The following is a 16,477-nucleotide window of genomic DNA, read 5'->3' on the forward strand; positions in this document are numbered from 1 at the left end:
TTGGGGGCCCTCTTCAGTAGAGTCATCTTGTGGATTCTTGTATTTCCTAACTTGTGTTGATGCCTATTCCATATTCACCTGGATTTATCTGCTTAATCATAAATTTGATGTTTCTAACAAGTTTCAGCTTTTTAAAGCTATGGCAGAAAAACAGTTTCAAACACCACTTAAATCTATTCAAACTGATGGAGGAACAAAATTTAAACCACTGACACCTTTACTTCAACAGCAGAGAATCATTCACAGGTTAACTTGTCCTTATACCTATCATCAAAATGGGTCTGTAGAAAGAAATCACAGGCAAATTGTTGAGTTGGGTCTTGCTATGTTAAATCAAGCATCCATGCCTTTGGAATATTGGGATCATGCCTTCCTCACTGCCACCTATCTCATTAATCTTCTTCCATCATCATCACTTAATTTTGAAACCCCTTACTACACTCTTTTTAGAAGAGTTCCTGATTACAAGGCACTTAGAGTTTTTGGCTGTGCTTATTTTCCGTGTCTAAGACCATATAATCAGTCAAAGTTACAACCAAGGTATGAAGAATGTCTATTTTTGGGCTATTCTGAAAATCTCAAGGGCTACAAGTGTTGGAGCAAACAAGGAAAAATATACATCACTAAAGATGTGATATTCAATGAAACTCACTTCCCCTTTCCTAGTCTCTTCTCCCCAAAATCTCCCAACACTAGTAGCAATTGCATTCCTGTACCCTTCACTAATACACAATCCTTTATCTTACTACTTTCCAATCCTCCTATACCTACTGCTTCCTCCTCATCCACAGAAAATTTCTTTCTTCCCTCACCTAGTCAAAATCCTTCATCAACCAATCAGTCTAATTCTGAAAATACTGCACCAGTTTCCTCTACCAATCTAGTCATACCTCCTAACATTCATCCTATGACAACTAGATCAAAAAATGGAATTGTCAAGCCTAGATTCCAACCAATCTTGCTTCTAACTCATGTTGTGCCTAAAACTGTCAAAATAGCACTTAAAGATCCTAAGTGGAAAGATGCTATGCATGAAGAAGTGGTTGCACTACTCAAAAACAATACATGGGAACTGGTTCCTAAACCTCCTAATAGGCAACCAATTGGTTGCAAGTGGGTTTTTAGAGTCAAGCATAATTCAGATGGGTCTGTCAGTAAGTACAAGACACGTCTTGTAGCAAAAGGCTTCCATCAACAGCCTGGTTTTGATTTCAAAGAATCATTTTCCCTAATTGTGAAACCTATAACAATCAGAACTATTCTGACTTTAGCCACTTCCTTTCATTGGGATCTTTAGCAAATTGATATTAACAATGCCTTTTTAAATGGCAAGCTTGAAAAAACTGTCTATATGCAGCAGCCCCCAGGCTTCGAACATGACAATAACCTTGTTTATAAACTGAACAAGGCTCTTTATGGGCTGAAGAAAGCACTTCGTGCATGGTTTTAAAAGCTTTCAGCAACTCTTATCTCTCTTGGGTTCAAGGCTAGCAAGTGTGACCCTTCCTTATTTGCCTCTTCCTCATGTGGAAACACAACTTATGCGCTTGTCTATGTGGATGACATAATCCTCACTGGAAATAACAGTGTTCTAATTCAACAACTTATTTCACAGCTAAACTTTATTTTCTCTCTTAAACATCTTGGCAAGTTAGACTACTTCCTTGGAATTGAAGTCAAGTATAATTTTGCAGGTTTTGTCATGCTTTCTCAAACCAAATACATCTCAGATTTTCTTGAAAGAGTAAATATGGAAGAAGCTAAAGGAATTTTCACCCTTATGGTTGGTAATCTCAAATTGTCAAAGCAAGAAACTACATGCTTTGAGAATCCTTTCTTTCTCTTAATATAACCAAATTGGTATATGTACATGGTTCATGTTAAAGAATTTGTTATATAAAAAAATGGTTTAGGTTATTAAAATTGTTTAAAGAATTTGGTTAGTTATGGTATTATTGGTTTGATCTCCTAGCTCACACATGCACAGGAAACTGAAGGATTTTGTTTTGGAGACTAAATTAACCAAGAGAATCCTGCAAAACATTTATAGTACAGACCATTCTTCAAGTAATCACAGCAACTGAATGACAGCTTCTTAAAAAAACCTTTGTCCTGTATTAGTAAATTAGTATCAAAATTCAAAAAATATTGTGATTTAATGTAAGTAATGTAGAAGGGTGCTAGAAATGTTAAAGAGCATGATGGATCTTGGATAAAGAAGGGTGCTAGAAATGTTGGTGAAGAAGGACATAAGGGAGAAGATTCATCTCTTCTTTCGAAGATTTTGGAAAGGTTTGATGGTCTTCAAACCTTTGTTGGTGAGAGGTTTGATACTTTGGAACTGCAAGTGGATATGCGCTTCAATGAAATGGAGTCAAGAATGACTAAGGTTGAAGAAGATGTATCTTACATCCGGTGAAGCTTTGATCTTCCACCACCGCCGCCATCATCATCTTAGACTTATATTTTAATATTAGTACTTTGATTTTCAGCCTTGTATTTTGGCTATATTAGTATGGTATTTGAACAATTTACTATTTCCTTATTTGCATAGTATGTTTGGACCAATATTAATTATGTTATTTGACTATGTGGAGTTTATAATTAATCTATGCATGGTTGTTTGCTTCATGGTTTCATGGTTCTTGCTTCTTGCTTCATGATTTGGTTGATTTTTTTTTTTAACATTGTATGGATGTTTAAATTAAATTTATTTGATACGCACTTTGGCTTTTTGTTGATGCCAAAGGGGGAGAGAAATGGGATTAAATCAAGAATTCACATGAGTAATCAACTTATTTTTAAGATAAGCGTAAATTCAAAAACAAATGGGGAGAATTTATGAGAGTGATCGACTAGGAAAAAGTGTATGTGTGTGTTTCATGATTTCAGAAGTTGTCATCATAAAAAAGGGGGAGATTGTAGAAGCAAAGCTTCATGGTGAATGTGATTCAAAGGTGTTTTGATGATAACAATGATGACAACAAAAGATGATGACAAAGGTGATGAACAAAAAGCTCAAAGATCAAAGAACAACTCAAGTGAATCAAAGAACATCTCAAGTGAATCAAGGACAAGTCAAGAGTTCAAGAATCAAGAAGAATTCAAGACTCAAGAAGAAAGCCTAGAATCAAGAATCAAGATTCAAGATTCAAGATCTCAAGAATCAAGATCAAGATTCAAGACCTAAGATTCAATAATGAAGAAAAGACTTAATCAAGATAAGTATTAAAAAGTTTTTTCAAAACTTTGAATAGCACATGAGTTTTTGACAAAACCTTTACCAAAGAGTTTTTACTCTCTGGTAATCGATTACCATATTGTTGTAATCGATTACCAGTAGCAAAATGAGTTTGAAAAAGTTTTCAAACTGAATTTACAACGTTCCAATTATTTTCAAAAGGCTGTAATCGATTACAATGTTTTGGTAATCGATTACCAGTGCCCTTGAACGTTGAAATTCAAATTTAAATGTGAAGAGTCACATCCTTTCACTCAAAAGTTTTGTGTAATCGATTACACTTATTTGGTAATCGATTACCAGTGAGTGTTTCTGATAAATCAAAAGATGTAACTCTTCAAAAAGATTTTTGACTTTTTCAAATTGGTTTTAAGTTTTTCTAAAAGTTATAACTCTTCTAAATGGTCTTCTTGACCAGACATGAAGAGTCTATAAAAGCAAGGCTTTGTTTTGCATTTCAACAATCGTGAACACTTATTTCATACAATCCTTTACAAGCCTTGAATCTCTTTGAACTTCTTCTTCTTCTTTGTACCAAAAGCTTTCTAAAGTTTTCTGGTTTTCCAAACCTTGAAAACTTGTGCTATTTATCTTTTCATTCACTTCTCCCTTTGCCAAAAAGAATTCGCCAAGGACTAACCGCCTGAATTCTTTTTGTGTCTCTCTTCTCCCTTTTCCAAAAGAACAAAGGACTAACCGCCTGAATTCTTTTGTGTCTCCCTTCTCCCTTGTCAAAGAATTCAAAACGACACAGTCTGAGAATTCTTTTGATTCTTCCCATTCCCTAATACAAAAGTGTTCAAAGGACTAACCGCCTGAGAATTCTTTTGTATCCCCATTGACAAAGTATCAAAGGTGTAACAGCCTGAGATCTTTGTCTCAACACATTGGAGGGTACATCCTTTGTGGTACAAGTAGAGGGTACATCTACTTGGGTTTGACTGAGAACAAGAGAGGGTACATCTCTTGTGGATTAGTTCTAGTGGAGGGTACATCCACTAGGTTCAAAGAGAACAAGGGAGGGTACATCCCTTGTGGATCTTTGCTTGTAAAAGGATTTTTACAAGGTTGAAAGAAATCTCAAGGACCGCAGGTCGCTTTGGGACTGGATGTAGGCACGGGTTGTTGCCGAACCAGTATAAAAACTCTTGTGTGTTTGTTTCTTTCTTCCCTACTCTTTTACTTTCTGATGTGCATTTAATTTTCGCTTTTACTTTCTATTAAGTTTCTCTTCTACTCCTCATTCTTTTAAAACTTTAGTAAAAGCCTTAAAAGAGTAATTTTTTAATTAGTAAAGGTTTAGGAATAATTAATTCAACCCCCTCTTCTTAATTATTCTGAGGTCACTCGATCCAACAAGTAACTGATATTTGTGAAAATGCATATGAGTTGTCTTTCATGTCTCTACTCTATGAACATCCGTTCAAGTGAGGCACTTGATTTTTCCTACAAGATGCTTCAAGGTTAAAGTTGTTCTTTGTTTGCCAGTGTTTCCTTCTATAAAAAAGTTTTGTATATACAGGTAAAACGCTGGTGACAAATGAGTTCATGGTCGCATGGATACTTTGCTCCACCTTAAGGCATAAATTCCTCTCTGTAAATGAAACAAACCCAATTATCTATTCTAGGTTAAAGATCTTAGTTCGCATCAGATGCCATCATCAATAAATTCCTCCAAGAGAGACAAATTCACATAGGTCCAGTAGCTCCCGCCTCCATGAAAGGAGAGTGAACATCTTTTCATGATGGACCTGGTAGGTTAGGTCTGACCAAATGGTCCAAATCATTATAGATCATGCCAGTTAAAATGGTCTGATGCAGTGAAACCAGGAATCTTAATTCCACATCCACTGGTTCAAAATTGATGAAAAACCAAGTGCTTGGTTCAAATTCGGATCTTCTAGGATGGAATTCGCGCACCAAGAACAGAAACCCAGAACAATTTTTTAATTTCGTTCCATTCTCAGTCTACAAAACTCGGATTTGAGTGATTCCAAAACGAGAAGAAAGCTGACTCTCTGAAATGCAATTTAGCGTCAAGAAACACTAAAAATAGATTCGTAAAATGTGCAGAACGAACCTGAGAAAATCAGGCAGAAAACACAATTTTGGAAACCGCGGAAATACAGATAAGAACACAAACATGGAAGAAAGAAAATCAAAGAGGCGCCACAAACAACGGGGTTTGATAAGCCTAGAGGATCACCACAAAAGTTTAGTGAATTCCTGATGAGATCAGTTGATTCAAGGAAGAACCCTAGCAAAGACAATGCTTACACTCTTATGACAAAACCACAATGTTGTCTATTTTCATTCAGTTCTAAATATTTATACAAATTAATTCTCAAAAACAAAATTAAGAGAAATGCAAAATCCCAACATTACAAGCATAGCTAAATTGTCTTATTGGTTAAAGAAAGGCATAGTTTAGTTAGAGGTCAAGGGCGCTAAACTGGTTGCAAGCACTTTATTATTGATATATTTTTTTTAATCAACGCATAGGACTAGAAACTCTCCCTTGTGGGACTTCAAGTGTTGGGCCTCTCCTTGCATTTGAACTACCCTCAGAATAATCACCATATGTTCCAAAGCTTCTTGTGCCTTTTTAGCTCTTGCTCTTGTCATGGGTCCTCCTAGGCCTTGTATTGCGTCTTGGGCTTTCATCTGGTCTTGGGCTTGGGTTTTGATGTCCACATCATTCCCTCCTTCTTGACAAGCATTTGCCCTCAAATCTCTAAAGTTATCACCTGCACCAAAAAAAGTGAGATAAGCCACATTAAAAGTAGCACTTACCCCATATTCTCCTGGCAAATCAATTTTGTAGGCGTTATCATTGATCTTGGCTAGTACTTGAAATGGACCATCTCCTCTTGGCATTAGCTTGGACTTCCTTTGGGAAGGAAACCGCTTTTTCCTGAAATGTACCCAAACCCAATCACCGGGTTCAAATGTTACCTTTTTCCTTCCTTTGTTTGCATATTTTGTATACCCTTCCATTTTCTTCTCAATTTGGGACTTGACTTTCTCATGCATCTTCTTGACATAATCTGCTTTAACTTGCCCAGACTTATCCTTAAATTGTGAAATGTCAGGTAAAGGCAACAAATCCAAAGGAGTTAAAGGATTAAAACCATAAACAATTTCAAAAGGTGACAATTGAGTAGTACTATGCACAACCCTGTTATAAGCAAATTCAACATGTGGTAAACACTCTTCCCAAGTCTTAATATTTTTCTTAATGGCAGCCCTAAGAAAAGTAGAAAGAGTTTTGTTGACCACCTCGGTTTGCCCATCAGTTTGAGGATGGCATGTAGTTGAAAACAACAGCTTAGTACCTATTTTCCCCCACAAAGTCCTCCAAAACTGGCTAAGAAATTTAGAGTCACGGTCACTTACAATACTCCGGGGTAACCCATGCAATCTTACTATTTCCTTGAAAAATAAGTCAGCAACATGGCAAGCATCATCCACCTTCTTGCAGGGTATAAAATGAGCCATCTTAGAAAACCTATCAACCACCACAAAAATTGAGTCGTTTCCTCCCTTGGACCGAGGCAAACCTAAAACAAAGTCCATATAAATATCAATCCAAGGATGTTCAAGAATAGGTAATGGCGTATACAAACCATGTGGCTTGACTTTAGATTTAGCCTTTTTGCAAACAGACACTTATCACACATGAATGCACATCAGATTTCATGTAAGGCCAGTAAAATGCTCATGCAGATATCATATGTCTTTTGCACTCCAAAGTGACCCATTTAACCCCCCCCCCCCCCTTCATGAGCCTCTTTAACAAGAACTTCCCTGATTGAACTCTTAGGCACACAAAGTCTCTTATCCTTAACCAAATAACCATCATGTTTAAAATACCCATCAGATTTAGTATGATAACATGTTTGGTAAATATGTGAAAAATCAACATCATGTTCATATAATTCCTTAATGCACTCAAAACCTATAAACTTAGCTTCTGGAGTAGATAGTAAAGCATACCTGCATGACAAAGCATCAACAACCACATTGGACTTACCTCTCTTGTGCTTGATCATATACGAAAATTGCTCAAGGAACTCCACCCACTTGGCATGTCTCTTGTTCAACTTACCCTGCCCCTTCAAATACTTTAAAGATTCATGGTCACTGTGAATTACAAATTCTTTAGGCAGAAGATAATGTTGCCATGTTTGCAATGCTCTAACTAATGCATACAACTCCTTGTCATATGTGGGGTAGTTAAGGGCTCGCCCATTTAGTTTCTCACTAAAATAAGTAATCGGGTGTCACTCTTGCATTAAGACAACTCCTATTCCCACCCCAGATGCATCGCATTCAAGTTCAAAAGATTTAGAAAAGTTAGGCAAAGCAAGTATGGGTGCATGTGTTAATTTCTCTTTTAGGACGGAAAATGCTTTCTCTTGTTTCTCTCCCCATTTAAATCCTACATGTTTCTTAACTAGCTCATTAATAGGTGCAACAATAGTACTAAAGTCCTTCACAAACCTCCTATAGAAACTGGTTAAGCCATGGAAACTTCTCACTTCACTCACATTCTTAGGAATTAGCCACTCTTGAATTGCTTTTATTTTCTCTTTATCTACATGAACTCCAGTAGAGTTAACCACAAATCCTAAGAACACAACATGATCTTTACAAAATGTGCACTTTTCCAAATTAGCATACAACCTTTGTTTTCAAAGCACATGCAAAACAGATTTCAAATGTTGCAAATGCTCATCCAAATTTTTGGTATACACAAGAATGTCATCAAAGTAGACAACCACAAATTTTCCTAAGAACTCTCTCAAAACATGATTCATTAACCTCATGAAAGTACTAAGGTCATTTGTTAAACCAAATGGCATTACCTTCCACTCATATAAGCCATACTTGGTTTTAAAAGTTGTTTTCCATTCATCACCTTCTCTAATCCTAATCTGATTATATCCACTTTTCAAATCTATCTTAGAGAAGTAACATGATCCATACAATTCATCAAGAAGATCATCTAACTTGGGAATGAGATGCCTGTACTTAATGGTGATGTTGTTGAAAGCTCTGCAATCTGAGCACATCCTCCAGCTTCCATCCTTCTTTGGCACCAATATGACAGGAACAACACATGGGCTCAAGCTTTCCTCTACCTAACATTTAGTCATCAAATCAGTGACTTGCTTTTGGATCTCCTGGGTCTCCTGAGGATTACTCCTGTATGTTGGCCTATTAGGCAACAAAACTCCTAGAACCAAATCAATCTGGTGTTCAATGCCTCTTAATGGTGGGAGTCCTTATGGTATCTCCTTTAGAAACACATCCTGAAATTCCTGCAAAATAGATTTAACTCTACTAGGAAGTTCAAGGTCTGAATCAAGGGCAGTAATCTCCTTATTATAAAGTATATACAAAAACTTCCTTGCCATTAAAGCTCTCCTCACCTCTCCACTTTTCACAAATAATTCATTCTTTCTCACTTTCTTTTTTCTCTTTTCTCTTTTCTCTTTTTCTTTATCTTGTGGGTCTCTCTTTCTTTTTTTTTCTCTTTTTCATTTTCTTTTCTCTCTTGCTCTCTTTTCTCTCTCATGATACTTTGATCATCACAAACCTATTTTGGAGATAACGGAACCAAGGTAACCTTGCGGTTGTCATGATAAAAGATGTATTTATTTTTGTGACCATCATGGTGAGCTTTCCGATCAAACTGCCATGGTTTCCCAAGAAGCACATGGCTAGCTTCCATAGGAATCACATCACACAGAATTTTGTCCTTATACTTCCCAATAGAAAATTGAATCTCCACTTGCTTATCCACCCTCAATTCACCTTCCTCACTAAGCCATTGTAGCTTATAAGGTCTAGGATGGGGTTTAGTCTCTAAATTCATTTTCTTCACCAACCTAGCACTAGCCACATTTGTGCAACTCCCTCCATCTATGATCAAAGAGCACACCTTCCCTTGAATAAGACACCTAGTATGGAATATGTTTTCTCTTTGGCTTTCCTCACGCTCCTTGGCTATCCCTCTTAACATCCTCCTCACAATGAACAAGTCTCCTTCAGGGATCTCCTCCTCTTCCGCACTCTCTTCTTCACTTGATGGTTCAGAATGAGAACTCTCACTTGTGATTTCCCCATCATCTTTTAATATCATAACTTTCTTAGTAGGACACTCAGAAGCTATGTTTCCTCTACCCAAACACTTAAAGCACTTTATGTCTCTAGACCGAGAATTGTTGGCCACTTCCTTGCCCCAATTTTGGGTGGGCATTGGTGCAGCCCTTGGGGTCTTATCGGCTGAAGTTTCCTCTTTCTTAAACCCCTCCTTCCACCTAGAGTTATCAAAATTAGATGAACTCTTCCTTACACATTATCTCTTTAATTGCTGCTCCACTTTCATAGCATGATGGACTATATCCTCTATCTCCACATAATTTTGCAGCTCCACCATATCCCTTATATCTCCATTCAGCCCATTAAGAAACCTTGCCATGGTTGCCTCCCTATCCTCCTCAACATTGGCTCAAATCAGAGCTATTTCAAGGTCTTTGTAGAACTCATCTGCACTCTTACTCCCTTGGGTCATTCTTTGAAGCTTATTGAGAAGCTCTCTATGGTAGTGAGATGGAACATACCTCCTTCTCAACACTCTTTTCAACTCCTCCCAAGTTTCCAACATAGGCTCTCTATACCTCCTTTTCTCCTTTTGGAATTGATCCCACCAAACTAAGGCATAGTCAGTGAATTCCAAGGTAGCTAGCTTGATCTTCCTCTCTTCAATTAAGGCGTGACAAGAGAAAATATGTTCTACCTTCAACTCCCACTCTATATAGGCTTCAGGATCACTTTTATCCCTAAATGGTGGAATGGTAATTCTTCCTCCCTCATCACGGTTTATTCTTGGTTCTCTCTCATGTCCTCTCCTTCTTCTCCCTTCATGCCTCTCATGTCTATCCCTATCTCCATGTTGGTCATTTTCCCAATTCAGATTTTGGTTTTCTAAACTCTCAAGCCTCTCATGAATTCCCTCCATATGCTTCCTCAAAACTTGGTTCATCCTTTGAGTTAAGGAATTTAACAACATCCTATGATCTCTAGTAGAGGATGGATGTCCCTCTCTCGCAGCCATGAACAGAATCTGAAATAAGAAAACCTCACCAAAGTGTTTCACTCAAGTGTTTCACACAAGTAGGCTTTTCAGAAAATGTACTCTCTAGCCTTTTTCCACTCGTTCTCTAACTTAAGGTTCTTACAAGAATCAACGATCTATGATCAAGAATAACTTTCAAGAGTAACAATCACAAGGCTTGACACAAAATTTTGAACACCAACAAAAGGGAAGTAGCAAAGAACAATTTCAGTACCAACAAACAAGAACAAATTCTATAGAAAACAAGGATTAGAGAAGACACTTGACACTTAGGAATTTTATCAAACAAGTGGGGTGCAAGGAAATTTAATGACTACAATTGTTGTACTCTTTGTTTTTTTTTTGTTTTCTTTTTTTTTTTCTACTGAATTTAATAAAGAACAGCCACAAGTTGTGCAATTTGTATTTTTTATTTTTATAACACAAACTGCTTCTAATAACAAAATTTGTAACCTTGCAATCAAACTTTTAAGTTGCACCAATTGATTCACTAGATCAACATTCCCCACAAGACAAGCTCATGTTTAACACTCAACAGAAATCAACACCAAGAACAAATATGCAGCAAAGTATGAAAAGAATAAGAAATTGAAGATAGCAAACAACCAAATTGCACAACCCAAATTTTAGCAAACTGAAATTAGGGTTGTGTCAAAAGCAGATTATGAACAAAATTGATTAATATAATGGAGAAAAAGGTAACTCAATTCCAACCCTAGAACTGAGCTCTGGTACCAAATGATGAAAAACCAAGTGCTTGGTTCAAATTCGGATCTTCTAGGATGGAATTCACGCACCAAGAACAGAAACCCAGAACAAGTTTTTAATTTCATTCCATTCTCAATCTATAGAACTTGGATTTGAGTGATTCCAAAACGAGAAGAAAGCTGACTCTCTGAAATGCAATTTACGGTCAAGAAACACTAAAAATAGATTCTTAAAATGTGCAGAATGAACCTGAGAAAATCGGGCAGAAAGAACAATTCTAGAAACCACGGAAATGCAGATAAGAACACAAACATGGAAGAATGAAAATCAAAGAGGCGCCACAAACAACGGGGTTTGATAAGCCTAGAGGATCGCCACAAGAATTTAGTGAATTCCTGATGAGATCAGTTGGTTCAAGGAAGAAACCTAGCAGAGACAATGCTCACACTCTTTTGAAAAAACCACAATGTTGTCTATTTTCATTCAGTTCCAAAGATTTATACAGATTAGTTCTCAACAATAAAAATAAGAGAAATGCAAAATCCCAACATTACAAGCATAGCTAAATTGTCTTAGTGGTTAAAGCGAGGCATAGTTTAGTTAGAGGTCAAGGGTTCTAAACTAGCTGCAAGCACTTTATTATTGATATTTTTTTTTAATCAACACATAGGACTAGCAATTCTCCCTTGTGGGACTCCATGTGTTGGGCCTCTCCTTGCATTTGAACTGCCCTCAGAATAATCACCATATGTTCCAAAGAAATGTAGCTCAAATAGATTCCCCAAATACTCAACTAAGATGTCCTCTGCAATCACACAGTATCCACACAATAATCATCCTCATCTCCCAAATCAACATCAGAGCCTATATCTTATGTGAAATCATCCTCTGCATCCTTATCCCTCCCTAAACCATCTTCGCCCTTAAAGTCTTCACAAGAGCTTCCTCTGTATCATAAATGAAAGATAGATGAAAAGCAGTTTTAGGATTCATTCATCAAATTATTAAAAGTTGATTTATTTATACAAAGATAGAAAATAACTAACTTAAGTAACCAACTAACTTACTTAAATAACTTCTAATAACTTCTAGTAATCAACTAACTACTCAAATAACTTCTAGTAACCAACTAATTGCCATAACCAACTAACTACTCAAATAACTTCTTGTAACTAACTGCAACTGCTTAATCGTGATACCCCCCTCAAGTTGGTGAATAGATGTTAATCATTCCCAACTTGGCAATGAATTTACCAAAAACAGGGCCTGGAAGTGCTTTTGTAAAAACATTTGCAACTTGGTGTTGGCTCTTGACATGGACAAGCTTGACTACTTTGGACTGAACATATTCTCGGATGAAATGATGATCAATGTCAATGTGCTTGGATTGTTCATGATGAGTAGAGTTTGAAGCAAGACTTATAGCAAATTTATTATTACAAAATAGCATCACAGAGGGCACATCAACTTCAAAGTAAAGAAGTAACTTGCTTAACCAAACAATTTCACTAGTAACAGAAGACAAGGCAGGATATTCAGATTCAGTGGATGATTTTGAAACAATGGGTTGTTTCTTAGAACGCCAAGAAAGAAGGTTGTTTCCCAGAAAGACACAAAAGCCAGAAGTGGATCTTCTGGTATCAACACAGCTGGCCCAATCAGCATTAGCAAAGGCAGTGAGGTTGAGAGAGTTCTGAGCAGATTTGATATATTGCAGAAGATGATGAACAACATGTAGGTGAGGAACCCTAGGTGCTTTCATATACTGACTTAATCGATTCACAGCAAAGGTGATATCAGGTTGTGAGATGGTCAAATAAAGCAATCTACCAATTAATCTTTTGTACATTGATGGATCAGGGAGTAAGTCTCCATCATGAAGATTGAGTTTCAGATTGGGATCCATTGGTATATTGAAAGGTTTGCAGGCCAAGAAACCTGTATCTTCCAAAAGAGATTGAGCATACTTTCGCTGGGATAGTGAGATACCTCTGCTGGATTTGGCTATTTCTAAGCCAAGAAAATATTTCAAAGGGCCAAGGATCTTCAATTGAAAAAAAAAGACTGTAATTTGGTCAGAACAGCTTGTACAGAGGCAAGATTGGGTCCTAACAGGATGATGTCATCTACATATACTAGTAAAATGACTAAGGAATTTCCTGAGCCAATGGTGAAAAGGGAGTAATCATGCTTGGATTGATGGAATCCATGACTAAGAAGAGTAGTGGAGAACTTACAAAACCATTGTCTAGAGGCTTGTTTTAGGCCATATAATGATTTGTTCAATTTGCATACCAATGAAGGATTGGCTGACTTGTATCCCTTGGGAAGTTCCATATAAACTTCTTCAAACAAATCTCCATTCAAAAAAGCATTTTTAACATCCAATTGGAGAAGGCACCAGTTTCTAGCAGCAGCAACACAAAGCAGAACTCTCATAGTGGTAAGTTTGGCTACTGGAGAGAATGTATCAGAGAAATTGATCCCAACTTGTTGAGTATAACCGTTGGTAACCAATCGAGATTTGTATCTATCTACAGAGCAATCCATTTTGTATTTAACTTTATACACCCATCGACATCCTATATAGTGCTTATCAGGTGGTAATGGAACAAGTGTCCAAGTGGAATTTGCTTCAAGAGCTTGAATTTCCTCATCCATTGCTCGACGCCATTCAGGAAAAGGAATAACTTGATGATAGAAATGAGGTTCATAGACAGCTGAGATGTGATTAATGAAAGCTCTGTAAGGGGGGCTAAGAGGCAACAGGGAACAATGATGCTAGATGGGATATGCAGCCTGAGATTGTGATATTACATAATCAGACAAGTATTACAGATGCTTAGAATGGCGTGTACTCCTTCTTAAGGTGACAGAGGGCAAAGTGTGAGGATGATCTGAGCCAGGGATTGAGGATGAATCAATTGGGTCATGGTTAAAGCTATTAGGTGGTTGTGGTGATTGGCTACGAGTCTGGTCAGGGTTAGGTAAGGTATTAGTGATGGGAATGGGGATAACCAAATCAAGTAAAGGATCAAGAATGACTTAAAGCTATGAAATGGTTTGAAAAGGAAAAATGGATTCATGAAAGACAACATCTCTAGACACGAAAAATTTCTTAGTGTCTAGGCTATACAATTTGTATCCTTTATAACCTTGGGGATAGCCAACAAAAATTGCAGGCACTAGTCAAGGAGAAAACTTGTTCCTTGATGATGGAAAAGTGGAAGCAAATGCTAAACAGCCAAAACTTCTTAAAGCATGATAGTCAGGTTCCTTTTTTAACAGAATATTGTAGGGTAAGCAGTGTTGTAGTAATGGTGAAGGGGTTCTGTTGATGAGAAAAGCTGCAATGGTAACACAATCACCCTAGAATGAGATAGGAACTTTAGACTAAAAAAAAAGCTCTGGCTACATTAAGCAGATGTTGATGCTTCCTTTCCACTATTGAATTCTATTCTGGCCTTTCAACATAGGAAAATTGATGAAGAGTGCCCATGGAATCCAAAAACTAAGTGAGGGCAAGTTCCTTAGCATTATCAGACCTAAGGCATTTGATAGATACACCAAATTGAGTATGAACCATGGTGAAAAATTGTTGCACATAGATTGAAGCTTCAGATTTGTGCTTAAGCAGAAATAGCCAAGTGAATCTTGAGCAATCATCAACCAATGTAAGGAAAAATCTCCTTCCCTCATAGGTAGGGTGAGCATATGGACTAGGGACCCCATATATCACAGTGAATTAAGTCAAATGGTTAGAGTTAGGAAAAGAAAATCTTCCAAATTTAGCAAGAGGACAAATAGAACAATTAGAAGAAGAGAAATTGGGAGAAAGGTGCAGACCAATTTTATCATTCAAATGTTTGAAAACTTTGTCTGAGATATGATAAAATCTAGAATGCCAAATATGAGCATTTTGAAAAGGAATGGAATTTTATGTGAATTGATAATAGAAAAAGTAAATTTGCAATCAAGAGTGTCCTTGAGATCTAAGACATAAAGGCCTTGGATGAGATCCCCTTTACCAATCCTCTTGCAAGCTTGCTTCTCCTGAATATCAAATTCATTTTGAGAAAAAGAAATGGACAAATTAGGATTGGTTAGAAGATCACTAACTGAAATTAAATTGAATTTGAATTTAGGAATGTAGGTAACATTATGTAAGATTAAGGAATTGGTTAAGCAAACTGAACCAATGACAAGGATAGGTATAACATCATTGTTAGGCAGAGTGACAATTTTATCATAAACAAGTTGGTAAGATCGAAAATGATGAAGGGAACAAGAAATATGAATGTTCGCAGAAGTGGATGTAGAAAGGATCATACCACTGGCAGAAAAAACACCTTGAGGGATGACAACATTGGTAACATGTCTTTCTAAAATATTCATCAATTGGCTATATTGTTGGGCAGTAAGCTGAAACTGGGAACCCGAGTCACCAGAGGAAGGTTGTGAGTGAGACATATCAACAAATACTTGTTGAGCAACCTTGTGTGGTGGTTCAGAAGAAAAAGAATATTTCTTTGCTTATGAGGAAAAACCCAGTCCTTTTATAATTTGGAGGATAACCATGCAACTTGAAGCAACGATCCTGAGTATGACCCAACATACCACAATGAGCACACAAGGGGCGATTCTTGGAAGATCCTTTGAAGCGATTGTCAGGATGATTGCGTGTAGCAGAAGAAGTCTTCAAGGCAAAAGCATGTGAAACTTCACTAGCAGAGGTGGAAGCACCAACTTCCTTTTGCTTTTCTTCTTGAAAAACTAAGGCAAAAACCTTAGTTACTGAGGGAAAGGGAGCCATAGATAAAATTTGACCTCTGATAGTAGAGAAGGATTTGTTCAGCCCCATCAAGAACTGCATAGCATACTCCATTTGTTCAAAATTGCACCAAGGTTTAATTCCTCCACAGGTGCAGCTATGTGAGGGCTTCAATTCTGATAATGACTCCCACAGAGAACGAAGCTTGGAGTAGAAAGAGGAAACAAACATGGAACCTTGTTGCAGAATGATCAAGTCATGCTTAAGTTGAAAAATTAAAGGACCATTTCGTTGCTCGAAACATTCTTGAAGATCATTCCAGATTGCTTTAGCAGAAGAACAATGTAACACTACTAAAATAAGTAGTTTCAATGACTGAAGTTAACTACATTCCTTTCAAACCCGTTGTTATTTTTTAACCGGTGGTATTTTGGTAAATAAAAGAAATAGTTCAAAGACGATGAATGATAAACCCGTTGTTATTTTTTAACGGGTGGTATTTTGGTAAATAAAAGAAACATATCAAAGACGGTGATTTTCAAAACCCGTCTTTGAATGACGCGAGTTTTTATTTTTATTGTGACTACTCAACTCGTGTCATAGCTAGCCTTCG

This window comes from Glycine max, chromosome 9 (genome assembly GCF_000004515.6).
Source record: "Glycine max cultivar Williams 82 chromosome 9, Glycine_max_v4.0, whole genome shotgun sequence".
In the NCBI taxonomy this organism is placed as follows: Eukaryota; Viridiplantae; Streptophyta; class Magnoliopsida; order Fabales; family Fabaceae; genus Glycine; species Glycine max.